Raw genomic sequence first — 17920 nt, forward strand, 5'->3', positions numbered from 1 at the left:
TCCTTCCTGCTCTAATTAACAATTTCTGTAATAAATTTCACAGCTGAGGAATTAAGCATTAGAAATCATTCATTAAGGGGCACCTGGGTGGCGCAGCGGTTAAGCGTCTGCCTTAAGCTCAGGGCGTGATCCCGGCGTTGTGGGATCGAGCCCCACATCAGGCTCCTCCACTGGGAGCCTGCTTCTTCCTCTCCCACTCCCCCTGCTTGTGTTCACTCTCTCGCTGGCTGTCTCTACCTCTGCCGAATAAATAAATAAAATCTTTAAAAAAAAAAAATCATTCATTATAAGGAGTGCATACAAACTACAGTAGCCTTTTGGAGGAGGGAGAAGACCAAGAAGATGAGGTTGTATTGGGGTACGGTAGACATTTTAACACACACCTAGTTCCAAAAAGGCGCCCTGAAAAAGTTGAGTGGTGTACAGTGTTGAGGTGATTTGCTCTTTAATAACTGCTTCACACACTCAGCATGCTAGCCCACTGAAAAAAATTCATTATTACTCCGTTGAATTGTTAACCAGATTTGTAGAGGAAACCCAGTAGGACCTTTGCAACAGGGAACGTGAAAGCAGGAACCACCCACGGTGGTCATCTTTGAAAAACATAATTTGTGCCAGAGTATTAAATACTGTTTGAAAAATCAGGAGATTTTCCCTCTGGGAACCAGTGACTAACTTAGAAATGTTCAGAGATCCCTCTGGTGGGAGTAAATGCCTTGATAGCCATGTATAGCAAGCATACCTCAGATCATATGTGCTGCTCCTTCTTCTTCCAACTGATATTTTTTAATGTTGCCTTATAATCATTCAAGAGCTTTTATAAAATTTCACTTTTTAAAAAAATTTCATAGCTGATTACTCAAGAGAGGCATAAATATTCAACAACAGGCTCACTGGGAGAAAAACATCCAGATTTGCAGTTTGCCAATTTCTTTGGTGTAAATATTCCGTCCATGGTCCATTTCAGGCTGCCTATATGGTGCTCATGATCAGTAGGGAAGGGATGGGCACAACCAGTTGTGTGCGCAGCTCCAGGACACTGTGGCTGTAAGCCTACAACTTCCATCGTTCACTGCTCATGCACCCTTGTCATGGCTCCAGAATTTTTTTTTTAAGGTTTTGAGAAAGTCATTACTTTTTTCTTTTTTTAAGATTTTATTTATTTGAGAGAGAGAGAGCAGGAGCAGGGGTGGGGGTGGAGCATCAGGGAGAGGGAGAAGCAGACTCCCCACTGAACAGGGAGCCCCATGCGGGACTCTGTCCCAGGACCTTGAGGTCATGACCTGAGCCAAAGGCAGATGCCTAACCGTTGGAACCACTAGGCGCCCTGCAGAATTTTTATATGAAAGGGAATTGCAGGACCAATGAAGTTGGAAATGGAAGCTGCATATTAAGTGCACTCTTTTTATTGGATTATATGTGTATTGGGAGTGAGTTGGAGACAGAGAGAAAAACGGCAGGGTAAGAGTGGCTAACACGCCCCTTGCATGCCATTCACTGACCCTCCCCACAGCCATCTGTTAGGAATCTAGTCCAGCTTTGCTTCCTGTTTTGAGTCGTCTTGGTGGCCTCCCTGAACATTCTCCTAATCACTGATTTGAAATCTTGGAAACATCCTCTTCTTTTTTTCTCCTAGCCTGGCTTCCTGCATGCCACTCATCATTAGACATTCCAGCGCCACCTCAGCCATAGTTTTCCTACTCCTTTTTCTTTATATTTACGTGAACAACATCAATGGATTCCTCCTTTCCTCTTATGTAGCAATAGCTTCATAATTGATCTCCCTACCTGCGGACTCTTCCCTGCTGGTGGGTACAAATTAAAATCTGCTTCCGTTAGAAACTTCCTAATTGCTTCACTGGCCTGTTGGAAATCATGTAGTAACTTCCTACTGCCTACCCAAAAGCCCAAATCTGTTAACAATGCCATTAAGACTTTCCGGTCTCTGCCAATCTAACATCTCAGCTTTTAGTTCCCAGTAGCCGCTTTTATGTAACTACATTCCTGTATCAGGTGTTTCAGGAAGAGCAGCCAAGCTGGTAAGCCAGGCACATCCAGGTGTGTACTAGCTCATACATATTTTCAGGATACCCCTGCTGATGAGTATACACTGTGCCTGAACTTCCAGGGCAACCCCCGCCCTCCCTAAATGAATGGTATAGTCTCCCCATATCTGCACCTTTCTCTTTGTGAGTTTCTCTGCATTCCTTCCCCCACACAGCTCAAAGATTCCCAGTCGTTCAAGGTCAAGGCATGGAGCACTTACAGACATTAAAAAACAGAGAAGATAGTACTTCTTAAAGCCAGAAGTAGAAAATAAGCAACTGTGGCATCTAAATGGCTTAAACCAGATGCCAGAGACTGACTGGGGCCCAGATAGGAAAGAATGTCAAGGACCAAGGAGAAGCAGTGATAAGCAACTCCCAGGAAAGGCATGTTAATGTTCTTGAATCAGAGCCCTCACGTGCCTCTAGGTCAGGGTGATTGTTGACCTTCTGAAGCTGGTCAAATTCTCTAAAGCAGCACCGCGTAGGACTATCTCAGCAGAGGAGGCTTAACCCCAGATGTCTTCCCACACACCTAGTGGAGTCTAATTATATACTTGGGACTCAGGCAGAACTGGGTTAGGCAGGGAGCAGGTGTAGTATCTGAAAGCGGGGAGAGAACATTGAGATAAAACAGGATGTAGAAGTGCAGCTTCACGAAGGAGCAACCTTCCCACTGTTTGCACAGTGAATATTCTTAGCAGGGCAAACTCAGAGGGGAAACCTGAAACCTTGGGGCTTTGGGGTCCAACGTGGTAGGGATCTTGTTTCTCCGTTCTTACTTTTCTTTATATTTTCTGCTACATTTCACACCGTTGAAATAAGACTACATTTACAAGGTTTTAAAACTATAAAAGAATAAAGTTTTAAAAATCACCCATAATCTCACCGTGAATCAGCTCCATATATTTTAGTATATTCTAATATTTTTCTTCATATATATTTTCTGCATATTATATTAGATGTATATTTCTTGCTGCCGGTAGCATCATAATTTGTTGATACCATGATCAACAATTAGAGAAAAATGAGGAATTACAAAAACAATTCATGTATTCTCAAGATTTTTCTTCCAACTTAAAACATTTGAATTTGCATCATTCACTAACTTTTGCACACAGGGCAGATATTTTCTTTGAGAATGGAACCACTGGTTGGAGTTTTGGATACTCTTTCTTACATAGATTTAGAATGGACCCTCAATATTTTTCTACTTCAGTTTTTACAGTGAAGCAAAGTATCCCTAATTAAGAATAAGATTGTTAAATATTTATAATTACTTTCCTCTTTTGCAGCTGTCTCACTTACTCCTAATTCAATAGCTACATTTTTTCAGGGACCCACCTTTGTCAGATTTTTATCAAAGCATTCAGCTTAGTTTCTTTTTTTTTTTTTAAAGATTTTATTTATTTATTCGACAGAGATAGAGACAGACAGCTAGAGAGGGAACACAAGCAGGGGGAGTGGGAGAGGAAGAAGCAGGCTCATAGCAGAAGAGCCTGATGTGGGGCTCGATCCCATAACGCCGGGATCACGCCCTGAGCCTGAAGGCAGACGCTTAACCGCTGTGCCACCCAGGCGCCCCTCAGCTTAGTTTCAAAGAAACAAAAACACTTCTGCACTCTAGTTTCACCTTTTTAAATGTAATCTAGTCAAATTACGTGGTGACAAGAACAAAGACAACTGGTATGAATTCAAGAAGAGCCACTGACTCAGTTTTCTTATAGCATGAGTAACAGGAGCAGAACCAGGCAGGCTCACCAGCTGCCAAGGTTCCATGAGTCATGAGCTCCATCAGTAAACCTTACACTGGGAGTAGAAAGCTCATCAACTAGGTGGAGGTTATTTAGAGAGCTTCTACTTACAACCCTACTGAAACCCACTGGTCATAAACCCTTTACAGTTATTTTGTTTGCTTTCTTAGGCTCAATTCCTGGTAGAATTATTGGTTCAAAGAGTATAGATATTTGCAGCGTTCTTCATCAATTTGTGCACCTATAACATGACTGAGAATGGCATTTTCACCCCACCCTTGCAAACATTGAACATTATTTTTAATCTTTCCCAATTAAATAAGCAAATATGGTGTTTGTGTTAATTTACGTGAAGATATTATGATATAATAACAGTGGTTCTTAACTCTGTAGACTTGTCAGCTTCACCTAGGAAGCTTCTTAAAATTTTTCATGTCTTATAATTTTGGCTACAAAGTATATAAGATGGTTATAATGTAAGTAATGAAAAGCAGCATATTAATTTATTTTCTTGCTTTATGATTTATTATAAAATATAGGCAAATAAATTATATTAGATTTATACCAACTAAAAAAAGAAGTGGGAAGGGGAGAAGAGGAGGGAAAAAGGGAAGGAAGGAAGGTTGGTCCAACGATAGTATAGTAAATAAGCATCAGCTGAAATGTTATTAGAAACATTTCAGCATTTAAATTTGTACCAAATCATAGTAATCTGGGATTTTAGTGTTAGCATATGTTCCAAACCACTATTACCTTAGTGAATTTATCACAAAGTTTTAAGATGTTTTAAATGTTCCAAAAAAGATCCGAAGAGCAAATAGAAGTATTCTCTAGGTTGGAAAGACATATCTGAAACAATTGTGTTTAATGCTTGGTATTTTTCTGTTAATTTATTTGTATATTACATGTTTTCCTCCTTATTTTAGGCAAAAAGAGACATTGTAATCAGTTACTTACAAGCCCCCAAATAAGAGGTACCCCATCTAGGGTTGGAATTAGGAGATGCCCATCTCTGTACACAGTAGATGTCTTTAGAGGAATAGAATTTGTTGTCTAAATTAGCCAACAGGAAAAAAGAACAAAAGATATATACGTATCATGTTTTTCCCTTTTTGTTAAGACCACATCTTCTTAAATGAAAGTTGAGGCATGTACAAGATTATTTATGGTAGCACTATATCTCAGTATTTTTAACTACACTCCTCCCCCCAAATGTCCAGAATATATGGTTACCTTGGCTGTATATGTAGGTCCTCAAGGAAAAATCTGTCTTCAAATGTTAGTAGAAACTAAATGAAAATCATAGAAACTATGGCATACGATGAAGGTAGGCTAAAATGTAAAAGGCAACATTCATTCATTCAACGTGTTTGTGAGAGCTTATTATAGGCCGTTCATTTCACTAGGCACTTGGGGTATGTAAATGAGCAAAAGTAGATAAAAGTGGTGCCCTCTTAGAGCCTGCATTCCTGCAGGGGAAGACAGTCAACACGTGATACTCACAATAAGTGGGTAAATGTTTCAGTATTTTAAAAAGTGGTTAGTGCTGGGTCGCCTGGGTGGCGCAGTCATTAAGCATCTGCTTTCAGCTCAGGGTGTGATCCTGGTTATCTGGGATCGAGCCCCACATCAGGCTTCTCTGCTAGGAGCCTGCCTCTTCCTCTCCCACTTCCCCTGCTTGTGTTCCCTCTCTCGCTGGCTGTCTCTCTCTGTCAAAATAAATAAGATCTTTAAAAAAAAAAGTGATTAGTGTTATGGGGGAAAAAAAAGAAAACTAGTATGCATAGAACTTTCAAAGTGACAGAGTGGGATGTCTGAAGCCTTGCAACTTAACAGTAGCCTAGTCTAGAAGGACCTCCCTTAGAGGGTGACAGACACATGCACAAAGACCTGAAGAAGCCCTGTGTGATTCCTCCATGTTCCTTCTCTAACTTCCCCTCCTACACAGTTCCAGCTGTCAGGCTGAACTCTTCACTCTTCCCCACAAGCTCCTGCCTTGGGACGGGCTGTGCCTCCTTCCTAGAGAACCAAGAATGAGGCAAAATGTCCTCAGTGCTCTGAGGGCACTAAAACAACAAGCTGCTACAGGAGATGAGATACCAGATAGATGCTTTTGGGTGATGTTATCAGAGAAGGTCTTAGGGAGGAACTATCTTTCAAAAGTGCTTTTCAAGTTTACTCACTTGCTATCTTCTCTTTTATCCGCATATATAATGAGCTCATGTTTAGTTCCCATTCCCATGCTCTTGGAGGCAAAAGAGTTTGGAATCCGGACTTGGTTTTGAATTCCAACTCTTCCACTTATTAAACAAGCAACTTGGGTGAGCTGGATTTTTCAGAGCCTCAGTTTTCTCCTCTGTAAAAATTAAGATCAACCTTCTTTGAAAGTTGTCAGAAGAAAAGTAACATAGGAGGATTGGCAAGTGATAATGAGAGATGACACCAGTCATGAAAGGGAAATGAATCAGAGAATGAGGGACAGTTTTTTAAACTGGGCTAAGGAGAGTGTATCTTATTTTATAGGTAATGGAGAACCATTAAATTGTTTTGCACCGAGAAGGGTCATATCTGTATGTTTGTTTTAGAAAGATAACATTAGCAGCAAGTGGAGGGCAAGTTTTTGGAATTGATGAATCAAGAGCAGGTAAGGTGGCCTAATATTGCCCTGCTGTGAGATACGATCCATTCAGGGAAGCCTCGTGGCGTTTGAAGAGGTGGACTTGACAACTGGCAATTAAAATATGTATTCTAAACTTTATAGCCTTACATTTAATTGATTCTCATCATACAGACAAAATAAATAATCATTTTCATCGATGTTTTGACCTAATTTCATAGAATTTGGCTTTAGGCCATTCTTGGATTTATTGCTTGAGGGATGTATATAATTGGAGAACCAGCCACCAGAGCTACCAGCAATAGGAAAGAGGCTGAAAAAGAAATCAACTGATAAACAGGAGTCAGAGAGTCTGGGAAAAGAAACTTCAGTAAACTTTTTTTTTTTTGATGGCCCAACAGGCATCACTTTAAAAAGCATTTTTCAGCTGTTGACTTTGAAAAATAATTACATTGCTCAGCTTGGAGTTTATAGATAGCCAGGATAGATAAGGAAATTCTGGTTTCCTTTAACTAGTTTCAGGGCCAGGCTAATCCGCTTGCATAACAAAGAGCAGATAGAATGAGTGTGCGAGGAGAGACAAGCACAAGTCCATCATCACTGATAGAAAAGCTTCAGTGCACGTCAATGTTCAGTTTTGCCTGGTTGAGAAGCACCAGCTTTTAATTTTTTTATTATATTTGAATAGGCAATACATTGATATAGTTTAAAATTCAAAAAGTACAAAAGGCTATAGAGTGAAAAGTCTTCCCACACATCCTGTCCCCCAGGGACCCAGTTCCCCTCCTCTGATAGCAATTTCTTACCCTTGCGGAGATATTTGATGTATACACAAGCAAAAGATATTCTTTGTCCCCTTTTAATACAAATGCATATTAAACATACTGCTTTGTATCTTAAGATTTTTAAAAATTATCCCTGGGTGTTTATTGTTTAACTTAATATATTTTGAAGATTATTCTATATCAATACAAAGAGTTTTCCCTTCTTAAATATGGGTGCTTAGAGTACCATTATATGAAAGTACCATGATTTTTATAAGTGACCCTCTCCCTATTAGTGGACTTTTAGATTGCTTCTAATCTTTTATTTCATGCAATGAATAACCTTGTACATACTTCAATAAGTACGTTTATTTACTCTTAAGGTTAGCACCTAATGTGGAATTGCTGAGTCAATGTGTATGTATGTGACCTTGTATTTTTTGACAAGTATTAGCATATTGTTCTCTATAGAAGCTGTACTAATTTGCATTCTCACGGGTAGAATACGAAGAACACTGTCTCTGACAGGAGAGCAGAAAACTACATCATTAATTCCTACCTAGCTGGAGTAAGTCCGAAGTCTGTCACACCAACTCACAGGTCTTCGTTCTAGGGATGTTCCTTATTATCAATAATGAGTAAGCTCACATGCTCAGGCCGTGGTTGACAGGTTTGCCTCCCAGGAGCCCTTTGGCAATGTCCAGAGACATGTTCGATTGCCACAAATGGGCGGTGGTGGTGCTGCTGACATCTTGTGGGTAGAGGCCAGAGACGCGGTGAAACTCTTAGAGTGCACGGGGCAGTCCACCCACCTTGCCCTCCCCACGGAGTTATCTGGTCCAAAATGTCAGTGGTGCAGGCGGGAGCAACTCTGACCCAGATACACCGCGACTTCCTCTCCATCACATTAAATACGTCTTTTCAACCTTAGGAATTCTTCATTCTCTCTAACCTAAGGTCTCTGCCAAATAAAATGATGTCCTTCCATAGTACATTTTTTTAATATTTTTTGTTTGTTACAACGTTTATATTGTATTGAAATTAATGATTTGCAGGAATTTTGGGCTCCTCAAAAATGTGACTATGTCTTATTTATATTTGATCCTGAATAGCACAAAGAAGGCACTCGGCTTATATTAACAGAATGACAGGATTTAGCAGTACTTCCTAATTGTCTCAATGTGACTTAAGGGATTATAGTCTTTTTAATCAAAGACCATTCTTTTTTTACTATTACTTGCTTCACCTTTCTCTTACTTTCAAATGTCCATTTTTCGTTAGACTACACAGGCAACTTTTTCTAGCCTACAAAAACATCGTACCAGGAAATGTCAATTAAATAAAAAGTATTGGCCTTTCCCCTGATTTGAACTACTGTAGAGTTTATTACCTACCACAGTATTAGTCACTTAATTATATACTATCTTGCTCATTTATAACTTCTGACTACATTTGTCTTGTCTCGTCAAATGGATTGAAATCTTCTTAAGGGCAAAAATCAAAACTTGTAAGTAGCTCGTGAAGCCTAACGCAGTGTTTTACAGACTGTAAAGCAGGAGAGTGACAGGCTGTTTGATTCTTTTTTTTTTTTAATCACAACTCACAGACCAAACCCAAAGAAGATTCTGACCTCAGCAAAGAAACTGTACATTCTCAAAGAGCAGTGAGGTTCTCCTTACAAACACCAGAAAGGCAGCTCTGCAGAAGGTCCAGACGTGAGGCTCCGAGGAATCCGTCTACTTCAGAGTTTGCCTTCTCCCTGGTTTCCCTGTTCTCTCGAGAAGCCCAAGAGCCCCAGCTGACCAGCTCCGTGCACAGCTTTTTTTCCATTTCTATTTCCTTCACCACAAGTCCTGCCACCAGGCACGTTCCCATCGTTCGACATGATTAAAGACCCAAGTGTGGGAGGAGAGACTCCTGGCTCGTGTCTGACGTGAGCTAAAAGCAGAAATCACTAATAAGCTTTCAGCCTGCAGCTGGGTAACGAGGGTCTCCGCTTAGGTTCCCACTCCGCACACACCGGAGCTGCCTTTGCCAGAGGGAAAGCAGGTGGAGTGGAGGCCTGGTTTTAATGAGATCACCATGGTGTGTGAGGGGGGGGAAGTGCAGCAGCCAAGGAAAAAGGCAAGGTCAGGGAAGAACGAAGCAAGGACAAGAATACTTGTTTGTAAGGCTGAGTGATGCTAAATTTATCCTGAGAATATTGGGATGCAGGGCAGCTTTGATCATATCTCACACAGGATTTTAAAATGCAAATGCAGAGCTGCTTAGTTTATTGCTAATAGCGTGTTGTTTAACCATCAGTTAGCCTCCAGATCCTGTTGCATTCTCTTTGCAATTAAAATAAGCTGCAATCTAAGTCCCTCAAAGCTGAGTTGCAAAAGAAGAGGAAAACATTCAGATTTGAATATCTATCAGGCAGACCAAGGAAATGAGAAGAGCCAGCTTGATTACAGAAGGGAGACAATAACAACACAAATATTTTAATCGTTTTTCCCCAGAAGAGTTCAATTAAAAAAAAAAAAAACTTACTTTAGGCATTTTTTTAAACAGCAAATTTGATATTTAGCTATGAGTTATCTCCACAGGTAGGAAAATGGAGCTATTCATGGGTTAATTTTTCAGGTCATTAAAACCTGAGTCTTGATTTTGCTAAGAAACCAAAAGTTCATGTCTCACACACCTGCTTTAAAAAGAAAAACCTCATTATTGTGTTAATTTTTGAATTAGCTAAAAGTTTCTTCTTCAAATGATACTCTTTAGACAGGGGTTTAGAATATAAAAAGTAAACAATATCGCTGAACCATTTAAAACAGACTCCTTATAAAATATATTGCACAGTTCCTGCCTTCTTAGGTAAATGATGCCAAAATAATAATTTTTAAAATAATAATTATTCATAATTATCTGTTATCTTCCCAAAACTATGCTCTGTGTTTAACTTATCTCCTTTAAATGCTATAACAGTAAAGCAAGGCAGGTAAATTGAGTTTTGTGAAATTTTTCCTCAGATAAAAGGATGTTAACAGATGGTCTGGGGACGATTTCCAGGCATGAACCCCCTAAAATTATCTGCAGACGTGTGTGTGTGTGTGAACATCTGTGCTTCTAGAGAAGGGGTCCTTATTTTTCATCAGCTTCTCAGAAAAGTCTGTGGCCCTTAAAATGTCCAAATTACTTCTATTCATTTGAATTAGTAATAGGATTTTGGAGCGGGAGAGCAAGGTTCTGGTCTCATGCAGTCGAAGAAAGAATCTCGTGGACAAAGGAGAGTGAGTAAAGCGATAGCGATACTGTTTTATTAAGCAAGGATACAGGAAAGCTCTCAGGAGTGGGAGTGGTGTCGTTTTGAATGTAGGTGAAGTTTGATGGGGTTAGGTCCGGAACCGACAGCCAAAAAAGAATTCCTGAGATGTCATTGGTGCAAAAGGTGGTTTTATGAAAGCACAGGGACAGGACCCATGGGTGGAAAGAGCTGCTGCACCAAGGTCAGGAGGGGTGGCTGATTATATACTTGGGAGTTGGGGGTAAGGAAAAGAGACGTTTTCAAAAGAACTTTCATATGCTAAACAGGACCTACAAGATCCTGGAGGCCTTGCTGTAGACCTTAAGGTTGTTTTTCCCTCTAGCAAGGCATATTAACCTTAAGACCATTGGGAGCTTCCTGCCTCAAGTATTTGTCAGTGGGCTGCCGGTTATAAGGACATTTAATTTTATCTACATTTCCTTCTGGAAGTTAGGCCATTGATAAGAATGCTAAGACATGGGGCGCCTGGGTGGCACAGCGGTTAAGCGTCTGCCTTCAGCTCAGGGCGTGATCCCCGAGTTCTGGGATCGAGCCCCACATCAGGCTCCTCTGCGATGAGCCTGCTTCTTCCTCTCCCACTCCCCCTGCTTGTGTTCCCTTTCTCGCTGGCTGTCTCTATCTCTGTCGAATAAATAAATAAAATCTTTAAAAAAAAAAAGAATGCTAAGACATTTGTAAACTGAGGGAGACTCATGTCCTGCAGGATTGTAATCTCTGGAAGTTAACTGTTTGTCCTTTCCTTAGCTTTAGGGCAGTGCCTGAGGAATGCCACACAGGTCCCACCTGGGAGGGGGGAGGTGCTGAAGTGTCAGCATGTGCTTTGCCCTCAGCTTGCCTTCTGCTCCCTCATCAGTCTCAAGGCTCTGTTTCCTGAGTTTTGTGTTGTTTCCCTTGTCTGATGATGCTTCCTCCCCGGTTCACGGCACTTGCCTCCATGAAAAGTGCCCTGTTTGCCCCCTTCTGTGGACTCTGGAGTCGGAGGGTCGCGTGTGTGGTCTTGCCTCAGTCTCCAGACCTGCAAAGTGGGACTCCTAGTAGGTCCAGCCTCAGAGAGCTATTCTGAGGATCAAACACGTTCACCTACAGAACAGTGTCTGGAAGACAGAAAGCAAATCAGTAGGCACCTGCTGATACCTGTGATTCTGTCCCTTGTGAATTTAGAAGCCGCCTGTTCCGGTTTTGTGTTTGACAAAAGAGGGGGGATAGACTTGGGGTCTTCATGCTTCTTAGAGCCCTCTTTTCCTTCTAGGTTTTCATCCGGCCCTGCTTACAGTGGGATTCAATGAGGTAATAATAAGCTGTGCGTTTGTTTTTCTAGAACAGCATTGAACAAAAGAACTGAGTAGGCAGAGGGATGGAGCTTGTTTTCCTGCGCCTTTATTACAGGAACTCTTAGGGTTGAAAGTCTACCTGGCGCGGTGAGTGGCACTAGCCGAGCCGCCTTCTTGTCTCTCCAGCCATTCTGACTTGCTTTAGATGCAGTTCGAAGGGAAGAACCAGTGTTTCAGCTAGTATCTTTGAAGTGCATTTGAGGCAGCTGTTAGTGTGAAGGTATGAATTTTTAAAGAAAGAATGAGTTGCTTTTCCTAGCTTGTGGGTGTTTCTTGGGATTGAATCACCTCTCCTTAAAACTGTGCACTGGCAGGATCTGCTGGGCTCAGAATGCAAATATCTAGGCGAAGTTTCTCGATAAAAGGGAGAAGAAAAAAATCAGGTTGAATAGGATGCCAGATGACATTTTTCTCTTTATCCTTTTCTTCAGGATTAATAGTCTCTTACCTCTTGCCTCCCTGTTCTTCAAGGGTCTTTGCATACCCACCTGAAGGCTAAAAGCTGCTGTCGGATGTCTGGAGACAGAGGTATCACCAAGGTCCCTGTAACACTTGCTTAAAATGTCACTAAAGAGATGCAATGACATCCTGAAGTCCTTGTTCTAGCAGTGCGGTAGTTCTGAAGGAGGCAAGGCTAATTGCTGCCCATGGGATTGCCCCTGCGACCCGCAGCCTGTTGGCATCCTGCTGGTCCAAGCCAGCCGAGCCTCTCTCCATTCTTTCTGTCTAATGCTCTTTCCACCAGAGCAGTTTTGGAGCAAATCACAAAGGGCTGAGATTCCCTGCTGCTTGTCTTATTAAGCGTGGGTGTCTGTTATGAAAATAGGCAGCGTGGCATAGTAGCGGAACCCACTATTTTCAGGATGAATGGTGGCTGTGGCAGCCTTCAACAAGGCAGGGTGTTCATAAGTGACCAGTTAGGAATGTCATTGTTTTCTGTGTCAGTGCCATCCAGGCTGCCCCTGAGTTGTAACCACTTGCAAAAAAGAAGGCTCTTTGTCCTCTAGAAATTATATATATATTTTTTTTTTCCCTTTCTTTCCATTTTCTTTCCACAGTTACAGATAATAAGGAAGCAGCACAGAAGGAGCCCAGGCATTTGCATCCATTAAAATTCAGTTCAATAGAAATTATACCTGTAGGAGTGCCTGGGTGGCTCAGTTGTTAAGCATCTGCCTTCGGCTCAGGTCATGATCCCAGGATCCTAGGATCGAGCCCCACACTGGGCTCCCCGCTTCTCCCTCTCCCTCTGTCTGCTGCTCCCCCTACTTGTGCTCATTCTTTGTCAAATGAATAAATAAAATCTTTAAAAAAGAAAGAAAGAAATTATAGGTCTTCAGGCTTGAGTAGGTTATTTAACCCCTGGGCCTCAGTTTCCTCCTTGTAAAAGGTGGATAACGGGTACCTTGCAGGCTTGCTGCCTTGTTGCAACAAGGCCTTAAATCCTTGCTCATGATTTTAAGGGCAGAAGGAGCAAAGGGACACGCCCTTAAGAGTCGAGTACCCATCAAACTTAAAGACAAATTCAGAGGTGCCATTAGCTCCTATGCGATTCGTGGCCAATTCAGAAAGAATTCATTTTGCTACAGAGAGTCTCTTAAGAACATTCATATTCACCAGTGCAAATGACAAAGACAAAAAGCACTTCCTCTTGGACTGACTTTAGTCAGTCTCCTCTGAGCCTTTTTTTTTTTTTAAAGATTTTATTTATTTGAGAGAGAGAGAGCGCACTAGAGAGAGAGCGCAAACACGAGTGGGGGGCAGAGGGAGAAGGAGAACCTGAGCAGGGAGCCCAACGATGTGGTGCTGGATCCCAGGACCCTGGGATCATGACCAGAGCCAAAGGTAGACACTTAACTGACTAAGCCACCCAGGCACCCCCTCTGAGCCTTTTTTTTTTTTTTTTTAAGATTTTATTTATTTGACAGAGAGAGAGAGAGACAGCCAGCGAGAGAGGAACACAAGCAGGGGGAGTGGGAGAGGAAGAAGCAGGCCCCCAGCAGAAGAGCCTGACATGGGGCTCGATCCCAGAACTCCGGGATCACGCCCTGAGCCGAAGGCAGACGCTTAACGACTGAGCCACCCAGGTGCCCCCGTCTGAGCCTTTTTGACTTGGCCTAGGTCTTGGGCTTCCGTGCCTGTCCTTGCAAAGTCCAGTTTTGGCAAGAATCATGCTAAGCCAGTTTAGAGAGAATCCTCCTACCCTTATCTCACCCTCCTACTATCCCCTAGTTGATAGCTGATCATCTGGCCTGCATTCAGCAAGAATCCCCCTACCTTTGATGTCTCCTCTCAGTAATTTTGCATCCACTGACACCCCCCCATCTGCTCCTTAGTTATAAATTCCCACTAACTCTTGCAATTGTATTTGGAGTTGACCTTGATCTTTCTCTTCTTATGCAATAGTCTTGACACCTATCCCAATAGTCCTGAATAAAATCTTCCTTACCATTTTCACAAATGTCAGAATAATTTTTTCTTTACCACAGATCAAAGCCTAAATACCAAGGTTTTCAAAAGAAACAATGCTCATGGGGTGTTTAATATGTGCCAAGATGCTGTTTGTTCTAAATGCTAAATCTATTCTGTGCAGCGCCTGCGTGGCCCAGTCTGTGAAGCGTCTGCCTTCTGCTCAGGTCATGATCCCAGGGTCCTGGGATCAAGTCCTGCATCAGGCTCCTTGCTCAGTGGGGAGTCTGCTTCTGCCTCTGCCCCTCCCCCCAGCTTATGCTCTCTCTCTCTCTTTCTCAAATAAAGAAATAAAATCTTTTAAAAATAAAGAAATAAATCTGTTCCTCACAACATCCCAGTGAGGCAGTGCTATTATTATTACCCTCAATTTACAGATGAAAGGGCTTCCCTGAGAGGTTAATTTCTTGCCCAAACACACAGAGCTGGAGCTAGCTGGTGGAACTGATACTCTAATCCAGGAATTCTGGCCCCATGGTCCATGTTCTTAAACATAATGCCAACCTGCCCTCAGAGGACTAAAAATTAGGTTGGGAGGTCTATTCTGTCAGTGTTCTTAGAGCAAAGTTCTCAAATGTAGCTGCCCTCACAAGCCTAGGTAAGTAATATTAACTAGGAAAGCAAGGTAGGTGGGGAATCCATCACCCCGGAAGTTCAGCTCATCAGGGTGGCCAGCCCTCATCATCACCACCTAGTGGTTGCTGTCTGGTAATGTATGCCTTCTGAGTTTTTAAAGATTAACAAAAAGAGAGAAATCTATGTTTTTATGAAAGAGCGCTTCAATTTGAAACAAAAAAAAGAAAGAAAGGGGAGAGGGAGGGGGGAAGAGACAGGGCGGGGGTGGGGAGAAAGGGAGAGAAGGGGAAACTATGCAGTGCACACACCCGGCCTCCTGCCCTCACGCATGGGTGCATTTGCTTGCTTGCTATCCTTCTCTCTCTCTCTCACACACACACACGCACACGCACACACACACATACCTGCAGCAGGGATTTATTCCACCTGTGGACTACCTGTATGTAATTTCATTTTTAGAGGTTATTAAACCCTACCTTAATGGACTCATCTTGATTTTAAAAGATAAATACTCCTTACTCTAAACCACCAAGTAATTACACTTTTAAATGTCCTATTTGTCTAACCTATTGGAGACTATAGATTTCTGCTTTTGGTTGCAGAGAGGAGGGGAAAAGAGGGGAAGTGGGATTTTTTCTGGGTATGTGAAGATGCTGTGACAATTACTTTAGCAGATTTGTTCGAGAGAAGTGTTGATTTCTTATCTACCCATGAATCAAGAGATTTCGAATTACAGGTATTAGCCAAGCAATCGGTTTTTCTTTTTGATTCTTGAGCTGTTGGATAATTTTACTTCTATTAACAAATAAACAAAAGAAAACACCCTTTCAAAGTTAAAGTAGTATAAGCAGCTAGCTCTCTGTGGAAAATGGAAGTCAGTGCAGTGAATTCTGAGAGTTTTCTGAAATCCATCATCTTTTTCTAAGTCTGCCAACTTCTGTTGCTGACCTTTGAGCTGTTTCTCTTTCACAGTCATCTTTGGCAAACCAGGTCTCTTGGCCCCCACTATAGAACACAGGAGATGTTCTGTACTCCTGGCTTCATGAAACCTTTCAGCTTTTGTAGCAGGTGTCCACTGTCCTTGCTTTTAATCGTCTAACCCTGAATTGCAGATAAAGTTTCATAAATAAGATATAACCATTTTCTTTCGAAAGTAGCACTCTTTTGTGTTTTCGTTAATATTCCATGTCATGGGTTAAAATTTAAAATCCTATTATTTGGACGTTTGGCAGGGCTTTAATAATGGCCATTTTGGAGGGAAATGGGATTAATTAACACCTTTTTATGCACAAGACTTTGCACTGTGTCCTGTGGAGTGAACAGAAAAGAATCAATAAGCCTGTACCCTTCCCTCCTGGAACTTGAAGTCCTTTTGGAGAAATACAACATTTATAACCAGGGACAAAGGTACAAAACAGTGCCTAAGGAGGATGCAGATAACCACAGCTGTATGATTTTAAAAAGAGAAACTTTATGACTTGAAAGCTTTAGAGGCCTTCAGAAAGAAAATGAGATTTGAATGGAGTCTTGAAGAAGGGATAGGCTTTTTGAGCATGAGGAGAACAGAGAGAGTGGGAGGAAAGGCATACTAAAGGCAGGTGAGAAAGGAGAGGAGAAGATGGGTTTGGGGCCCAGCAAGTGATTGCAACAGAAAATTCCAGTAAGGAAGAAATGGAATATAAACCTGAGGCAAGGGTTCGAGTGAGCAGAAAGTCAAGATCGAGGATGGGAAGATATTCAACTGGTTCATATGCATAATGAAGTTACAAGGAAGAGCTTGTTTGGAGGAGAAAATAAGCTGGATACACATTTTAAAATTCAGATACACTTTTAAAAATTTAGTCTTTTCCCACCTTCAGTACCTCCATCTCTCTTCTTCTGTCTTCAACTCATCACACGCCTTCCATTAAGACCTAATATGTCTCATTCTAAATATTTTTAGAATTTATATACTCAAACACAAATATGTCTGCCCACACACAGTGTGTATTTTAGGTCATTGTGCGTTTAGGTTAGTGTAGTATTTTAGGTCATTATTTTACAAAAATGAAAACCTATATATTCTTTTCCTTACCTTGCCCTGCTTGCTCAGCCATACCTGGCGGAAATCCCTCCCAAGGAAAACTTACAGCCTAATTAGCTATTTCTTTTAATGGTCGCATAACACTCTATAGTAGAGATATGTCATGATCTGTTCCAGTATTCCCTCTATTCGTGGAGATCAGTTTGTTTCCAGTTTTTTGCTCCTACAAATAGTACTTCAATAAGCATATTGGATCTCTATCTAGACATGCTAGTATTTTATTTCTGTGGATAGAGTTGGGATCACTGAGGACATGTGTATTTTTCATTTTAAATACTAAACTCCTTCCCTAAGAAAGCTGTAACAGGACACAGTTTGCACCTACAATTAATAAAAATACTGCCTTTCATAGGTCTCCCCAGGCCATAATGTTATAGCTCTTTTTTTTTTAAGTTTTTGCAAGTGCTATTGATATAAAAATAAAATTTCATTGTTACTTTTTTGCATTCCTTTGACTACAAATGAATTTGATCATCTTTCCATGAGCTTGCTGAGTGGCTTTTCTATCTTGCAAGCTGCATTTTTGTATTCTGTGTCTATTTTTCCAACGAACTATTTTGTCTCCCTATAAATTTTCTTAAGAGAAAGAGAACACACATGCAAGCCAGTGTGCGAGTGGGGGAGAGGGGTTGGGAAGGGAGGGGCAGAGGGAAAGAGAGAGAGAGAGAGAGAATTTTAAGCAGACTACATACCCAGTGTGGATCTCCACACGGAACTCAATCTCATGACCAGATCATGACCTGAGCCGAAATCAAGAGTTAGATGCTTAACCAACTGAGCCCCAGGCACCCCATCTCCTGTAAATTTTTAAGAGCTTCTGCTATATTATACATATTTTGTCATCTAGGGTATTAAACATTTGTTTTCCAAATCTATCGTATTTGTTTATGGTATCTTTTGCCATACCGAACTCTTGGGTTTTATGCAGTCACTTATGTTTTTGGTTTTTCTTATAATTTCTGTATTTTCTCCCT

General features: G+C 41.4%; 1 protein-coding gene across 4 annotated transcripts in view; it reads left to right on the forward strand.

The window, feature by feature from the left end:
• The window catches only part of GPRIN3 (GPRIN family member 3), a 69078-nt gene that overhangs the window by 39305 nt on the left and 11853 nt on the right, over window positions 1-17920 (forward strand). The window contains exon 1 of one of the 4 annotated variants that reach the window (XM_034671509.1): window positions 11737-11774. The exons of the other annotated variants lie outside the window; for them this stretch is intronic. The gene's annotated coding sequence lies outside the window, so the exon portion shown is untranslated. Of the gene's footprint in view, window positions 1-11736; window positions 11775-17920 lie in introns of those variants that run through there. 4 annotated transcript variants of the gene reach the window in all.

This window comes from Ailuropoda melanoleuca, chromosome 11 (assembly GCF_002007445.2).
Source record: "Ailuropoda melanoleuca isolate Jingjing chromosome 11, ASM200744v2, whole genome shotgun sequence".
NCBI classification, from domain to species: domain Eukaryota; kingdom Metazoa; phylum Chordata; class Mammalia; order Carnivora; family Ursidae; genus Ailuropoda; species Ailuropoda melanoleuca.